Below are 15726 nucleotides of genomic sequence, written 5' to 3' on the forward strand. Positions count from 1 at the left end.
AACAAAGTGACCTTATGAGAGAACAAACTAATGAGAATGAAAAGACAAAAATCCTTATTCTGACTTGTTACTTTATTAGCTCCTTGAGGGCAAGAGCTCTTTTTTTTACTTTCTTTATACCTCCTTCTGAAAATTAACACAGTGCCTGACATATAATAGGTGCTTAATAAATGCTGGTTGAATTGTAGTGACTAAAATAACTGGTTTATGAATTTAAAAATTTAAATATAATTACAAAGAAAATTTAATCGTATTAGTATTCAATATTAAGTTCACTATAAGACATTAAATTAAATTAAGAAAGAAGTAAATGTGATTAAAGGTTGGAAGTGAGAGGAAAGACAATACATCCCATTTTCAATGTGTTGTGTTTGAGACGCTAATGAAACATCCAAGTGGAGATGTCCAGCAGGCATTTGAAGATGCAGGTCATCTCTGGAAAGAGATGTGGACTGAATATATAAATATGGGTGTTATATACAAAAAGATGTTTGCTAAATGCATGGGATTAGATAATATCATCTAGGAAAATAGCATATAGAGAGGAAGAAACTATTCATAAGAAATTCATGAGTTCGTGGAAATTTTATCTCTATTAGCTAAGAATCTCATGATTCTTTTAAATACCATTCAGAATTAATTTCAGTAAAAGCCTTGAAAGAGTGTAAGATTTTCAATTATAGAAATTGGTTCATGAAAAAAATCACTATTTCCTTCCCTGAAACTTAAACTCTGTATGTACCAAACAGTTCTGCTTATCTAGGAAGACTCTGATCCAGTGCTACATTTGTAGTCAGTCATATCCAGGGTGTATATAGTGTTCAGGGAGAATTAGCACCTCTAGCTTTGGTATCCATCTTTTCACCCAACTCTCACCTGTGGCTCCATGAACATGTAGCATGCACAGTAGCCACAGCCCAGTAAAAACATCTCAAGAGATGGCCTAAACCAGGTTGAGGGTAATCAACAGGCCTCAAACCCATCTGTGAATTAGGGAGATGTCTATCCCAAACATATGAAGACTTTCCCCTACAGAATGGGTGAATGAGAACAATTTGTTTCAACAGCCAGGAAGGTGGCTAATGTAGGCACTGTGGAGCACTTAGAGCTTGGTCAGACATCAAAGATACAAAGGTCATCCACTGCATCCTGGGTTATCATTAGTTGGTCTGACTTTTGTCTTCTTGCCATTGAACCTTGATGACTGTGGAAGAGAGAATGAGGCTGATGGCTTTGTGCGACTCTGCCTCACTTAAATCCAATTCATACACAAGTCAAGACTTTAACCCATGACATCATTGGTCCTCTTCAAAACGAAGGGCAAACAACAAACACCTGTAATCATTAAAATAGAATTTTAAAAGATAATGCTTTCATTTTCACATGCAAATATAATGATGTGGTTAATTTTCCATTATGCACTGTCCCAAGATGCTTATCTCTCAGACTAGAGAGAAAATTGTGAACAATCTATCTTTTATAACAGAAGAAACCCTAATAAAGATTTGTGCAAGATCATCAAATTGAACAAGATATAACAGAAAACTGCCAATCATTTCAATATTTCCACTTCAAAGTCCTTCATCTCATCTATAAGATTACATTTTGATAGTCAATCTAAATAGCCCCTTTTCAGCTATAATATGATTTCAGTAATTTTTCTTTTCTAATTCAAAATTTATATACAGAATGCTTGAATTACTTTCAAAGATCCATGAACAATACATTGATATGCCTATTTTTCCGCAGCCCTTCCAACACTATTTCCATTATTTGTCATCATTGCCAATTTTAATGATGTAAAATGGATGTTATAATATTTTAATTTGTAGTTTGTAACTCCTCTTTTTCAAACCATGTGTTCCTGCCCTTTGCTTGTTTTTGTTTTTGTTTTTTTTTTTTTCCAGGAATGGCATTTGTTGTATATGTGGTGAATATGATCTGGCTCATTCTCTCTGAGAAAAATTGGCTACATCTCCTGCTAATGGTTACCAGCTTATCTATTAAAAGCTTATCCATCCTTCAAGATCAATGAAATTGTCTTAAAGAATGGGCAAGCTGGGGGAAGCTAGGTGATGCAGTGAATAAAGTACCAGCCCTGGATTCAGGAGGACCTGAGTTTAAATCTGTCCTCAGACATTTGACACTTACTAGCTGGTTGACCCTGGGCAAGTCACTTAACCCTCATTGCTCCGCAAAAAATAAAATAAAATACAAATACAAATAATGGCAAGCTAGAATGTCAACTACTCCAGGAAGTTATGATGTATTGCCCCAGTTAGAAGTGCTCTCTTTCTCTCCTCTGATCTCTAAAATTCATTTCCCCTTTTCCATTCCTCTTTATTTCAAGTTCTCATTGCCTTTTCCATTGACTAACAAAACTGTCTCTTAATGGTCTCATCTACTGCTATCTCTGTCTTCTTATAATCTATTTTTATATAATTGCTCTGGTACTCTTTCTAATGCAAGGGAAACAGCAGGTCTTGGGTAGAGCACTGGACTTGGAATTAGGAAAACATGAGTTCAAATTCTGCTTCAGAAACTTACTAGCTGTATGTTCCTCTTTAATTCACTAAAAAAAAAAAACACGCCTCTGTACATAATTTACTCATCTATGAAATGACAGTATTGGACTAAATGGTCTCTAAGTTCCCTTCTAGCTTTAAATCAATGAACCTATAAATATAGAATTTTAATTACAATGTGCTTTTTAAAAATAATTGTAGGGGCAGCTAGGTGGCTCAGTGGATAGAGCACTGGCCCTGGAGGACCTGAGTTCAAACCTGACCTCAGACACTTAACACTTACTAGCTCTGTGACCCTAGCCAAGTCACTTAACCCCAATTGCCTCACTAAAAAAAATAATAATAATAATTGTAACAAGAGAACAGGAAGAATACAGTAAGTAATTTAGCTGTCATTCAGCAAAATCACATTTCAACATTTAGTAAGCCTGTGCAACCTGTAAAACACTATGCTGTGAATGCCCTGAGGACACAGATAAGTAAAACATGACTACTGCCCTCAAAAAATTTACAGTCTAGTAAGGAAGATAAGAATCGTAAACAGGTATTAATAGCACAAACATATCACAAACACAAGAATGATACAAAATACCATGAGAGATCTGAGCGTAGAATTGTTGGGTTTGGGCAATTAACAGGATGAGGAAAATGACAAAAACCCTATGTGAGGATTTTACTTATGCAAAATATAGTCCACTAATATATTACCAAATAGAATGTGTTTTATATTTCCACTAATATTTTCCACAAACAATATGGTGTAATTATAACTTACCAAAATATTAAGTGTACTTGGCCACTAAAGTTATCATCTGTGAAGCTCTGAAACACCATCAGATTAACATTATCATCATCATGTGAAAACACTTGGAAAGAGTTAAAAGGAAAGGGAAATATAAAATATTATTATCCTCAAAAATCTGCATTAAGTTCCTTTTTTCAGATGAATGTCCCCTCGAAGGTTACAGACATCACATGTAATTAAAGCACACGTGGAAACCATTTACTGCTCCAAGCTCAAATCTGCACTTTTATTTATGTTCATCAAAAAATAACCTCCTCAGTCTTCAGACTGAGAGACAAAAGGACAGGATCTTTAACACAGTTTGTCTAGGGTCTAATACAGAACTAGTCTCCAACTTTGAACTACAGGTCTGTCTGTAACTGAGCCACATACAACTGAAAAATTACAGTTATAGAAAAGTGCAACTGAAAAATACAGATGAAATAACTGTGCTGCAGCACAGCTGAGCTATTTTCTTTTTTCAATATTAATAATATTTTATTTTTTCAGTTACTTATAAAGATAGTTTTCAACATTTGTTTTCATAAGATTTTGAGTTCAAAATTTTTCTCCCTCCCTCTTTCCTTTCCTTCCCCCCTCACCAAGGCAGAAAGAAATCTGATATAGCTTATATATGTGCAATCACATTAAACATATTTCCATATTAGTCATGTTGTGAAAGAAGAATCAGACCAAAAGGGGAAAACGACAAAAGATAAAAAAAAAACAAAAAAGTATAAATAGTATAGTTCAATCTGTATTCATATTCCAGAGTTCTTTTTCCTGTATGTGGAAAGCATTTTCCATCATGAATCCTTTGGAATTGTCTTGGATCATTGCATTGCTGAGAAGAGCCAAGTCTATCACAGTTGATCGTCACACAATGTTGATGCTACTGTGTACAGTCTTCTCCTGGTTCTATTCACTTCACTCAGCATCAGTCCACTTAAGTCTATCCAGATTTTTCTGAAATTTGCCTGCTTATCATTTCTTATAGCACAATAGTATTCCATTACATTCATATACCACAACCTGTTCAGCCATTCCCCAACTGATGGGCATACCCTAGATTTCCAATTCTTTGCCACCACAAAGAGAGCTGCTGTAAATATTTTTGTACATGTAGGTCCTTTTCTCTTTTTTATGATCTCTTTGGGATATAAACCTAGTAGTGGTATTACTGGGTCATAGGGTATGCACAGTCCCATAGCCCTTTGGGCATAGTTCCAAAATTGAGCTATTAATTTATTCAGCTTGGAACACCATGAGCTGATTGTTACACAAGTGAGTTTATGAATTAGCACATGGAAATTTTGAAGATGGGGCACAAACACCTGCACAACTCTTCTGTGTTAGTTGGTTCAGTCATGCCAACAAGCATGGTGCTATGTATATGTTACCTACCATTCAAATGTTCACCTCGGAACCTACAATAGATTATTTGTTTGTGTACATTGCACTCTTTTCCCAAAGAGCCATTTTGCTATAACAGGAGGATTTACATTTCCTTTCTTTCTTTTTAAATTTTTTTAATAAAAGTATTTTATTATTTTTCAGTTACATGTAAAGATAGGTTTCAAAATTTTATTTCATAGGATTTTTAGTTCTGAATTGTTCTCCCACCTCCCTTCCCTGCCTTCCCTCCCTCCTCCCCAAGATGGAAAGTAATTTGATATAGTTTATATATGTATAATAGCATTAAACATAATTCTGCATTACTCATATTGTGAAAGAAGTATCAAAGCACAAGGGGAAAACCTCACAAAAGAAGGAAAAAAAGTCCAAAAGTAGAAACAGTATTGTTCAATCTTCATTCATAATCCATAGTTCTTGTTTTTGGATGTAGAAAACATTTTCTATCATGAGTTCTTTGAAATTGTTTTGGATCATTGCACTGCTGAGAAGAGCCAAATCTATCAACATTGTTTGTCACACAATGTTGCCGTCACCATGTACAATGTTCTCCTGGTTCTGCACTTCTCAGTCAGCATCAGTTCATGTAAGTCCTTCCAGGTTTCTCTGAACTCCTCCTGCTCATCGTTTCTTATAGCACAATAGTATTCCATTGCATCCATATACCACAACTTGTTTAGCCATTCCCCAATTGATGGGTATTCCCTCAATTTGCAATTCTTTGCCACCACAAAGAGAGCTGCTATAAATGTTTTTGTACATATGGGTCCTTTTCCCTTCTCTATGACCTCTTTGGGATATAGACCTAGTAGTGGCATTGCTGGGTCAAAGGGTATGCACAGTCCCATAGCCCTTTAGGCATAGTTCCAAATTGCTCTCCAGAATGGTTGGTTCAGTTCGAGGCTCCACCAGCATGCATTTCCTTTCTCCAGCTAACTTGCTTCATATCTAGTTCCCTTCAAACTCTTCTTTTTACTTTAATCTCTATACAATGCTCTTAGGTTTCAGTAAATTGGGGTTATTTCAGGCACTGTGCAAACTGTTCTCAGAAGCTAAAAGATAAGTGTAATAGACCTCTAACACAAAAACAGTAAACTTTTTATTCCTAAAGAAATTGCATATACTATAAAGAAGTAAATTACCTAATTCTATTTCAGAAAGGTGTGTGTGTGTGTGTTTGTATGTGTGTGTGTGTGTAAAATACATTTATTTTAGGTAGGCTTCAGTATATGATTGATTAGAACTCTACTCAAAATTTTATTGAGCCGCTTGAAACTATACAGATATACAGATATGTTCAAATATAGTAAAACCTGCATAATCATACATATGTGTGAGCATATTCATATGTGTACATACCCAAATACAATTATATGTCTATATACACACACAAAGATAAAAACAAAGGTAAGTGTACCAGGCAAATGGGTACTGACACATACCTAATTATATCAATCAAAGTATTAAATTGAAGTGATATATTAATGTAACTGAGACAAACTGTCTGAACATCTAATACTTTTTCAAACTATTTTAAAAATATGCAGACAAAAGGGAAGTGGCTGTCACTTCTTACCAATTTTTAAAAAGAAACATTTTTATAACACATCATAAATTGCATTTATATTACTTCCCCACCAAGCAGAGCTTAGATTTGGTGCAGTGGGAAACAATATTTTGTCAATCAATCCTTTTGGCACTTTAGATTAAAAGTATAAATTTCTTTTTCCAGTGGTAAAAAACAAAAGGCTCTGGGAAAATGTCCAAGTACCTTTTCTCTTCATTCACACATATTCTCATTATTCAATCAATATTTATTAAGCACCTAGTGGGTGGAATATTGTATAAAGTTTTTGCCCTTATCACTTAGCATGTTCCTCTCCCCATTCCTTTCATATGTCTGGGCTTATGACATTGATATTCCTAAACTACCTCAAATATAAACACTCTTTAGATTTTAAATATCCAACTTGAAAATGGATTGCTTACTAATTTCTCTTCTCCTGCCCAAAGAGAGACTGCTATGTTATGATATATACTTTTCCCTCCACTCCTGTCTTGGGACAACAAATAGTTTTGCACTAATCCCACCACTTGTTAACCAAAGAAAAAATTATATCCATGAACTTTTCCCTACCTTCTCCTTTCTTCACTTTTAAAGGGATTTTGCACACATTTTATTTTTCCACCCTTTTCTCTATCTTTAACTATTCACTACTTAGTGATCTCTAGTTCAAGGATTCCACTTATCACATTCTCTCACACACACACACACACCCATACATACATTCTCTTTAATGCTTCAATTTTTTCTAGACCTCTCTTCATTACATTTATAAATCATAAAATGACTATAATCATGTTTGATAAGTGTAAGAAGCATGCTAAGCATGCATACTTATCAAAGAAAATGAAAACCTTAAATTTCAAAATAAAACTAGAAACATTAAGGACATCACCCTCTAAAGTCCTTGAAAAGGCCTAGAAACCTCCTTAAAATGCACGAAAGGGTATCAGTCTACCTCCTTATCCTCTTATAAGAAGTCCTGCTTTTTCTCAAGCACCAGCATTCAAAATAATTGTTAAAGTGTAATTCAATTGCATTATTTTAAAATTTTATTTAAGAATGCATTGTATTCCCTAATTGAGAAATGGTCAAAGGATATGTACAAGTAGTTTTCAGATGAAGAAACCAAAGCTATCTATTGCCATATGAAAAAATGCTCTAAATCACTATTGATTAGAGAAATGCAAATTAGAACAACTCTGAGGTACCACCTCATACCTATCATATTGGCTAATATGACAAAAATGGAAAATAATAAATGTTGGAGAAGATGTGGGAAAAAATAGAAAACGAATGCATTGTTGATGAAGCTGTGAACTGATCCAACCATTCTGGAGGGCAATTTAGAACTATGCCCAAAGACCTATGGGACTGTGCATACCTATCACCCAGTAATACCACTACTAGGTTTATATTTCAAAGAGATCATAAAATAGGGAAAAGGGCCCACATGTACAAAGATATTTATAGCAGCTCTATTTGACGTGGCAAAGAATTGGAAATCAAGGGGATGTCCATCAACGGGGGAATGGCTGCACAAGTTGTGGTATATGAATATAATAGAATACTATTGCGCTGTAAGAAATGATGAGCAGGCAGATTTCAGAAAAACCTGGAAAGACATAAGTAGACTGATCTTGAGTGAAGTGAGCAGAACCAGAAGAACATTGTACACAGTAGCATCAACACTGTGTGATGATCAACTGTGATAGACAGCTCTTCTCAGCAATTCAATGATCCAAGACAATTCCAAAGGATTCATGATGGAAAATGCTCTCCACATCCATGAAAAAGAATTGTGAAATATGAATGCAGATTGAACCATACTATTTCTACTTATTTTGTTTTGTTTTTTTCTTTTTTTGAAGGTTTTCCCTTTTGTTTGGATTCTTTCACATGATTAATGTGGAAATAAATTTAATGGGATTGTGTGTATGTATATAGATAAATAGATAGATAGATAGATAGATAGATAGAGGTATTTATCTCTGTGTGTATATATATGTATATGTGTATTTGTGTGTATATATATATATACATATATATGTATATACATAAATACATATATATATGTGTGTGTGTATGTGTATATATATATATGTGTGTGTGTGTGTGTATATATATATATATATATATATATATATATATATATATATATATATATATATATATATATATATATATATATGTCCAATTTCTGTCTTGAGGAGGGGAGAGGGAAGGGAAGGAGAAAGAAAAATTTGGGACTCAAAATCTTATAAAAGGGCAGCTAGGTGGCACAGTGGATAAAGTGCTGGCCCTGGATTCAGAAGGACCTGAGTTCAAATACGGCCTCAGACACTTGACACTTACTAGCTATGTAACCCTGGGCAAGTCACTTAACCCTTGTGCCCTACCAAAATAAAATAAAATAAAATAAAACTGGTCTTGTTAAATCCCTGTATGGGGGAGGGGGGTAGCTAGGTGACACAATGTATAAAGCACTGGCCCTGGATTCAGGAGGACCTGAGTTCAAATCCAGCCTTCAACACTTTATACTTATTAGCTGTGTGACCCTGGGCAAGTCATTTAACCCTCATTCTCCTGCAAAAAATAAAAAAAATTTAAAATAGATAAATAAATCCCTATATATCTAATCAGTCATAAAATCTTGCTTTTTATCTAAATATCTGTCTCTTCTCAATACTCAAACAGCCATTATATATTTTAGCCTCCCATCTCTTTCCTCCTAGACTATTGCAATGACCTCCAAAGTGAGTGCCATATCTTATCTCTCCCCACTCCAAAATATACTCCATATACCTACCAAAGTGATTTTTCTTAAGCATAGATCTGATTGTGTCACTGCCCTACTTAAGCAGCTAGATATTACTAGAGCACTGGACCAGGAGTCAAGAAGACCTGTATTCAAATTTAGCTTCAGACATGTCTTTGTTCTGTTGCCATGGGCAACTTAACGTCTCTATATCTCAGTTTCATATTCTGTGAGGATGAGATACTATTTTGTAAATCTTCAAGCATTATATAAATGTTAGCTGTTATTAATAAACCCAATGATTCCCTATTGCCTCCCAAAAAATAAATAAATAAATAAACTCCTCTTTGGATTTCAAAGCCCATCACAAGCTGGGCCCAACCCACCATATTAACTTCATTAAGTGGAATCATTCTCTTTCCTCTACTCCACAATCCAGTCAATTGACCTTCACACTATTGACCAAACACAATACTCCATCTCTTTCCTTTCTCTTCATCTCTGCACTGGCTCTCTCCCATTCTGGAATGCACTAACTTATCTCACCTCTGCCTTAGAGAATACCTTACTTCCTTCAAGAATCAACTCAAGCAGTGCCTTTGGAATGAATCTTTTCTTTATTTTTTAATAGAATTTTATTTTCCAAAATATATGTAAAAACAAAATTTTAACATCAATTTTTTTTGCAGGGCAGTGGGGGTTAAGTGACTTGCCCAAGGTCACACAGCTAGTAAGTGTCAAGTGTCTGAGGCTGGATTTGAACTCAGGAACTCCTGAATCCAGGGCCAGTGCTTTATCCACTGCGCCACCTAGCCGCCCCCTAACATCAATTTTTTAAACACTTTGTGTTCCAACTTCTCTTCCCCCCCCCATTCACACCCCCCACCCACAGGAACTCAAGCAATTCAAAATAAGTTATACATGAGTAATCATGGAAAAATTCCCATATTAACTAGTTGTGAGAGAAAACAGTCAAAAAAACCCAAAACTTCAGATTAAGAAATTGTCAAAGAGGAAAGTAAAAATAAATTTTAAAATGTATTTCCATCTGTTTTCAGATACTATCAGTTCTTTCTCTGCAGATGGGCTGCAATCTTCAAAAGTCCTTCAGGGTTATATTGGATCATTGCCTTGTTAAAAATAACCACATGCTTCCCAGCAGATCATCTCCCACTATTGCTGTTATTTTGTATACAGTACATTTCACTCTGCTTCAGTTCATGTAGGTATTTCCAGGTTTTTCTGATAGTATCCTGTTCATCATAACCTGTATATAGTACCTTAAGCTTGACAGAGAATTTTCTTCATAAAAGCCCAGCAAAGTAGGTACCATATGTTTTGCCATTATAATCAATCATCATAACTATTTCCCTCCATCCCACTTCCTTCCCATGACATTTACTCTCTCTTCTTTTTACCTATTCCTCCTCAGAAGTGTTTTACTTCTGACTATCCTCTCCTTTACTCTGCACTCCCTTTTTTCACCCTTCCTTCCTTATCTTCTTCCCCTCCTATTTTCCTGCAGGGTTAAATAGATTGCTCCTCCCAATTGGGTATGAAAGCTATCCCCTCCATGAGCCCACTCCAATGAGATCAGGGTCCCTGAGCTAATTATTTGTTCTAAATTGTTCTTCCTCCCTCCCTCCTCAACCCTCCCTATGAGATCAAACAATTCAATATGTCATACTGGTGCAGTAATGCAGAACATCTTCATCTTCCTTGAAAGTGTTTTGTTTTTACTGCTCTCTCCCAATCTGCTCTTTCCCCCTCCCCTTTTCTCCCTCCCCCCCCCAGGGCAAAAATATATTACTATATCTACTTGAGTATGTATTAGTCCTTCTTTGAGCCAATTCTGATGATATTAGGGTTCACTCACTCCCCAACTCCTTCCCCCTCTTCTACTCTCCTCCATAAGCTTTTTTCTTGTTTCCTTCATGTGAACTACCTCTCCCCAGACCATTTCTCCCCTTCTCCCTCCCCCAATTTATTCCTCCTACACCTCAACCCTATTTTAATGATGTCATCATGGATTAGTTAGGTGGCACAATAGACAAAGCACCAGCCCTGGACCCGGGAGGCCCCAAGCCCAAATCCAGCTCCATACATAAGATACTCCACCCTGTCTGCCCTACAAAGAACAAAACATAAATGCTTTACAGATATAATCCCTTCATATTCAGTTCAGCTGTGTCTTCTGTGAATTGCATACTGAGATAGTTCTTATGATTTCAAAGTATTATCTTCCCATATAGGAATGTTAACAGTTTGATCTTTTAATATCCCTCATGAAGTCTTTTTCCTGTTTACCTTTTTATGCTTCTCCAGGGTCTTGTATTTGAAAGTCAATTTTTCTATTCAGTTCAGGTCTTTTCATCACAAATGTTTGAAAGACCTCTTTCTCATTGAAATCCCATTTTTGCCTCTGAAAGATTATACTCAGTTTTGCTGGGTATGTGATTTTTGGCTGAAGTCCCTGTTCCTTTGCCCTCTGAAATATCATATTCAATGCACTTTGGTCCTTTAATGTAGAGGCTGCTAGATCTTGCTTTATCCTTATTGGAGCTCCACAGTATTTGAATTCCCTTTTTCTAGCTGCTTGCAGTATTTTCTCCTTCACCTGGGAGTTCTGGAATTTGGCTATAAGATTCCTGGAGGTTTTCCTTTTGGGATCTCTTTCAGGAGGTGATCGGTAGATTCTTTCAATTTCTATTTTACCTTCTGCTTCTAGAATATCAGGGCAATTTTCCCTCACAATCTCTTAGAGGAAGTTGTCTAAGCTTTTGTTTTGGTCATGGTTTTCAGGTAGTCCACTGATTTTCAAATTATCTCTCCTAGATTTATTTTCCAAGGAGATATTTCACATTGCCCTCTATTTTTTTCATCCAATTGGATTTGCTTTACTGTGTCTTGGTTTCTCATAAGGTCACTAGCTTCCATTTGTTCAATCCTAATTCTTAGGCAGTTATTTTCATTAGACAGCTTTTTAATCTCCTTTTCCATTTGGCTTTTCAAACTGTTGACATTTTTCTCATGACTCTCCTGCATCGCTCTCATTTCCCTTTCCATTCTTTCCTCCTTTTCTCTACATCTTTTTTTCTATTTCTCCTATTTTCTCTTCAAAGTCCCTTTTGAGAGCTTCCACGGCCTGAGACCAGTTCATATTTTTCTTGGAAGCTTTGGATGTTGGAGCTTTGACCCTGTTATTATCTTCTTCTTCTGAGGTTGTATTGTGGTCTGCCTTACCCCCAAAGAACTTTTCGATAGTCTACTGCTTTCTCTGCCCACTCATCCTGGCTTACTATTTCTTGGCTTTTAACTCCTTCTTAAAGTGTGGCTCTGCTTCCAGGACACACTGTTCAAGCTACAATGTGGCTTGGGCAATGGTTGGGCTTCTTCTCAGCTTGCCTGGCCTCACTTTCATTTGATTTTAAACTCTCCATTTTGGGGGGGGTTGGGAAGGGGCTGCTTCTCGGCTCCATGCCTGTTCTCAGCTTCAGAGGGTCCCAGGTGTTTGGGGTTGAGGAGGGACAGGTTTTAATCTCACCTGGCCTATTCTCAAGTCCAGAGATAACCTCAAGCCTATTTACTAAGAAACTAACCAGCAAAGCTTTCTGTGGTGTGGTTCTCAGGTTCTGATGAGCCTGCTCCCCTGTTCCCCTCCCCGACCTGGGCCTTCAGCCACTCAGGATTTCTTCCTGGTTGCCCGCTGGGGTGAAACAGTTGAATCTTTCCCCCCAGTCCACTGGTACCCCCCAGGCCAGCCATTCAGCCTGACCATGCACTTGGTTCCAGAAGACACCTGTACTGCAGCCAATTCAGAGGCACTGGGGCAAATTCCTCGGGCGGGTGTCTGGTGTGTCGGCCCAACTGTGGGGTTATGCTTTATTCGTGGCACAGTACGGCCCCCTGAAATTTATCTATAGCTGGAGAAAACTTTCAGCCAGTATTTTTGTGTGTTTTTCTGCCCCGAGGGTTATTTTATTGCGATTTTGGGGGCGATTGTATCAGGAGCCCTGTACATTTAATGTCTTTCCTCCATCATCTTGGCTCCTCCCCCCTGGAATGAAACTTTTCTTGATCTTTTCAACTTCTAGTGCCCTTTCTCTCTCTAAACTACAATTAATTTATTTTTACATTTTTGTTCTGAATATACTTATATAGTTACAGTGTCTCCTTCTCCCTCTCCCCATAGAAGTTTCATCTCTTTGGGGACTTGGCCCACTTTTTTGTCTTTACCTGACTTCAAGCTAATAAATGCTTGTTGGTTTTTAATTGATTGGTAAATGATTTGACTAGGTTCAGAACAGAGCTTACTTGGACACTCAGAGCCACATTCCTACATTCGTCTTTCCACTCATCCTTCCAAATGTGCAAAGACATGGGTAACTGCTGGAATATAGCTACTAGATTAAAGAGGCCATTACCCTAGCCCCATGTCAAACCCAGGTGTCCCCTTTTCCCTAGCTAATTTAAACCCAATGCTTGCATGTTGTAGCAGAGACATTTTAAAGGGACAATAACAAACTGTTATTGTAAATTTTAAGAATGTAATGCAAAATCTATAATTTAAGCATTAGGTTGAGGTAAAACACAATCATGGTAAGCTGGCTGAGAAGAGGAACCTGACTCCCAACTGTAGAGACCTCAACCATCATGGGAAACTTTCAGACACAACTGGCAAACCCAAGACTACTAGTTTATTCCCTGCCAAAAGATTCTTGTTCCTCCTTATTAGACCCAAGTCCTCAATTTTCTAAAATGACCCAATCTCATTTCCTAAAGCTTTAGTACAAATTAGAACTATTTCATGGTGGAAACACATGGTGTGGGAATGATTCTGGGCTCTATGATGGCTATTACATAAATTAATTCTTACTCCCCAGGTGGTCTGACTGGGTATAGGGGTTATTCTTTATTGACAAGTATTGATGAAGCATGTAGTAAAATGCATTGCTTGAAATAAACAATTTCAACCTTTACCGAATGAATTAATGATATAATTCTTTGATCTACCACTTCTGCATATTAGCAGCACCAGTTTTGTTCATTATGTTCACCAATCAAGGATAAGTTTGTCTTTTAACCCCAAAGACAAAAAATCCTCCATTTGGTTTCTTCCTGTCAACATCCTGAAATTCAGGAGGGGAAAAAAATCACACACTGAAATTTTTAAAGGGGGGTTATATAACATTAGAATATTTCAAAGTATACATGAGCTGCTAAAACAGTAAACTTCTCACCTAAGGCACTTTTTAAAAAATAATGACTTCCTCAAAGTCAGTTTGTGTTCTATGACAAATAGATACATATTGTTTTGGCCAATTATTCTTTCATTTCATACAGTCATGCTTTGGCATAAGCCATGGCTTAAAGAGTAGGTTATTTAAGTGGCTCATTTAAGAAGATGAAAATACAATGCAGATTTCCTTCCCTTACCTCCAGTGCTTGCTCATTGGGTCATCCCTACTTATTAGTTTTCTCTATAACCCTGAATAGCTGAGGTAGCTAGGTGACATGGTAAATAGAACATTAGCCCAAAAGTTGGGAGGACCTGAGTTCAAATCTCATCTCAGACACTTACTAGCCATGTGACCCTGGACAAGTCAACTTAACCCCAAATGCCTTAAACATCCAGGGCCACCTCTGGTCATCCTGCTTTATATCTTGCCCCTGGACCCAGATGGCTCTGGAGGAGAGATTGAGGGTGGTGACTTTGCACAGCCCTGTTTCACTTAAATCCAATTCACTGCAAGTCATGTTACCACCCCAATGTCATGATACTCTTCAAGATTGAAGGATAAACAACAACAACAACCCTAAATAGTTAGTTTATGCAGAGCATGCTGTCACCAGTCTATCTGTTGTGACTGAGACTGATGACTACTAATAATTTTTTCTCACCTACCTCTTAATGAATAATTGAAATATTATATTTTAAAATCACTAAAGGGTAGAACTATTCATGTGAGACTGCATATCCCTAAGGACAGCCCCATGCCTTCCCAAAGGTTTTGCTTGAAAACACATGTCATTAGTGCTTTTAAGACCTTTTCCTTGGCTTTTCAGTAATGTATAATGAATGAGCAAGATGTAAATACTTTCCCTTTTGATAATAACACATCAGTAAGCAAAGTGGAGCAACATGGCACCACAGGGATTTCATTGTTGGTTACTATTGGGAAGCAAGGCAGAATTACTTGAAGCAACAATCAGATGCAATGATGGGAGGGAGGAAGGAGGGGGGGCAGGGGGAGGACTGGGGAGGAACTGAGAGAACAACCACCATGTAATTGATCTCATTCTTGATCTGAAGACAGAAGGAATCTTAGAGATCATTTGGTCCAAACCTTTTATTTTATAGAAACTAAGACCTATAGAAGTGAAGTAAATAACCACAAATTTCATAGATAATCAATATCAAAGGCAAGATTTGAACATGTCTTCTCATTCCAGATCCAGTACTCTATTAGCAATCAAGCACACATTCAGTAAATGCTAACTATGTGCCAAGCACTGTCCTATACACTGGGGATACAAAGATAATAATAAAATAGTTCCTGCCCTCTAGGAGGACTGAAAGGCAGAATATCATAGAGAACAGACAAAGCTGGCCTTAAAGCCTGAGTTCTGTTCCCATGTCTGACATATATTGGCTGTGTGACCATGGCAAATCAATTTCTTG

Source organism: Dromiciops gliroides, chromosome 4, assembly GCF_019393635.1.
Source record: "Dromiciops gliroides isolate mDroGli1 chromosome 4, mDroGli1.pri, whole genome shotgun sequence".
Taxonomy (NCBI): domain Eukaryota; kingdom Metazoa; phylum Chordata; class Mammalia; order Microbiotheria; family Microbiotheriidae; genus Dromiciops; species Dromiciops gliroides.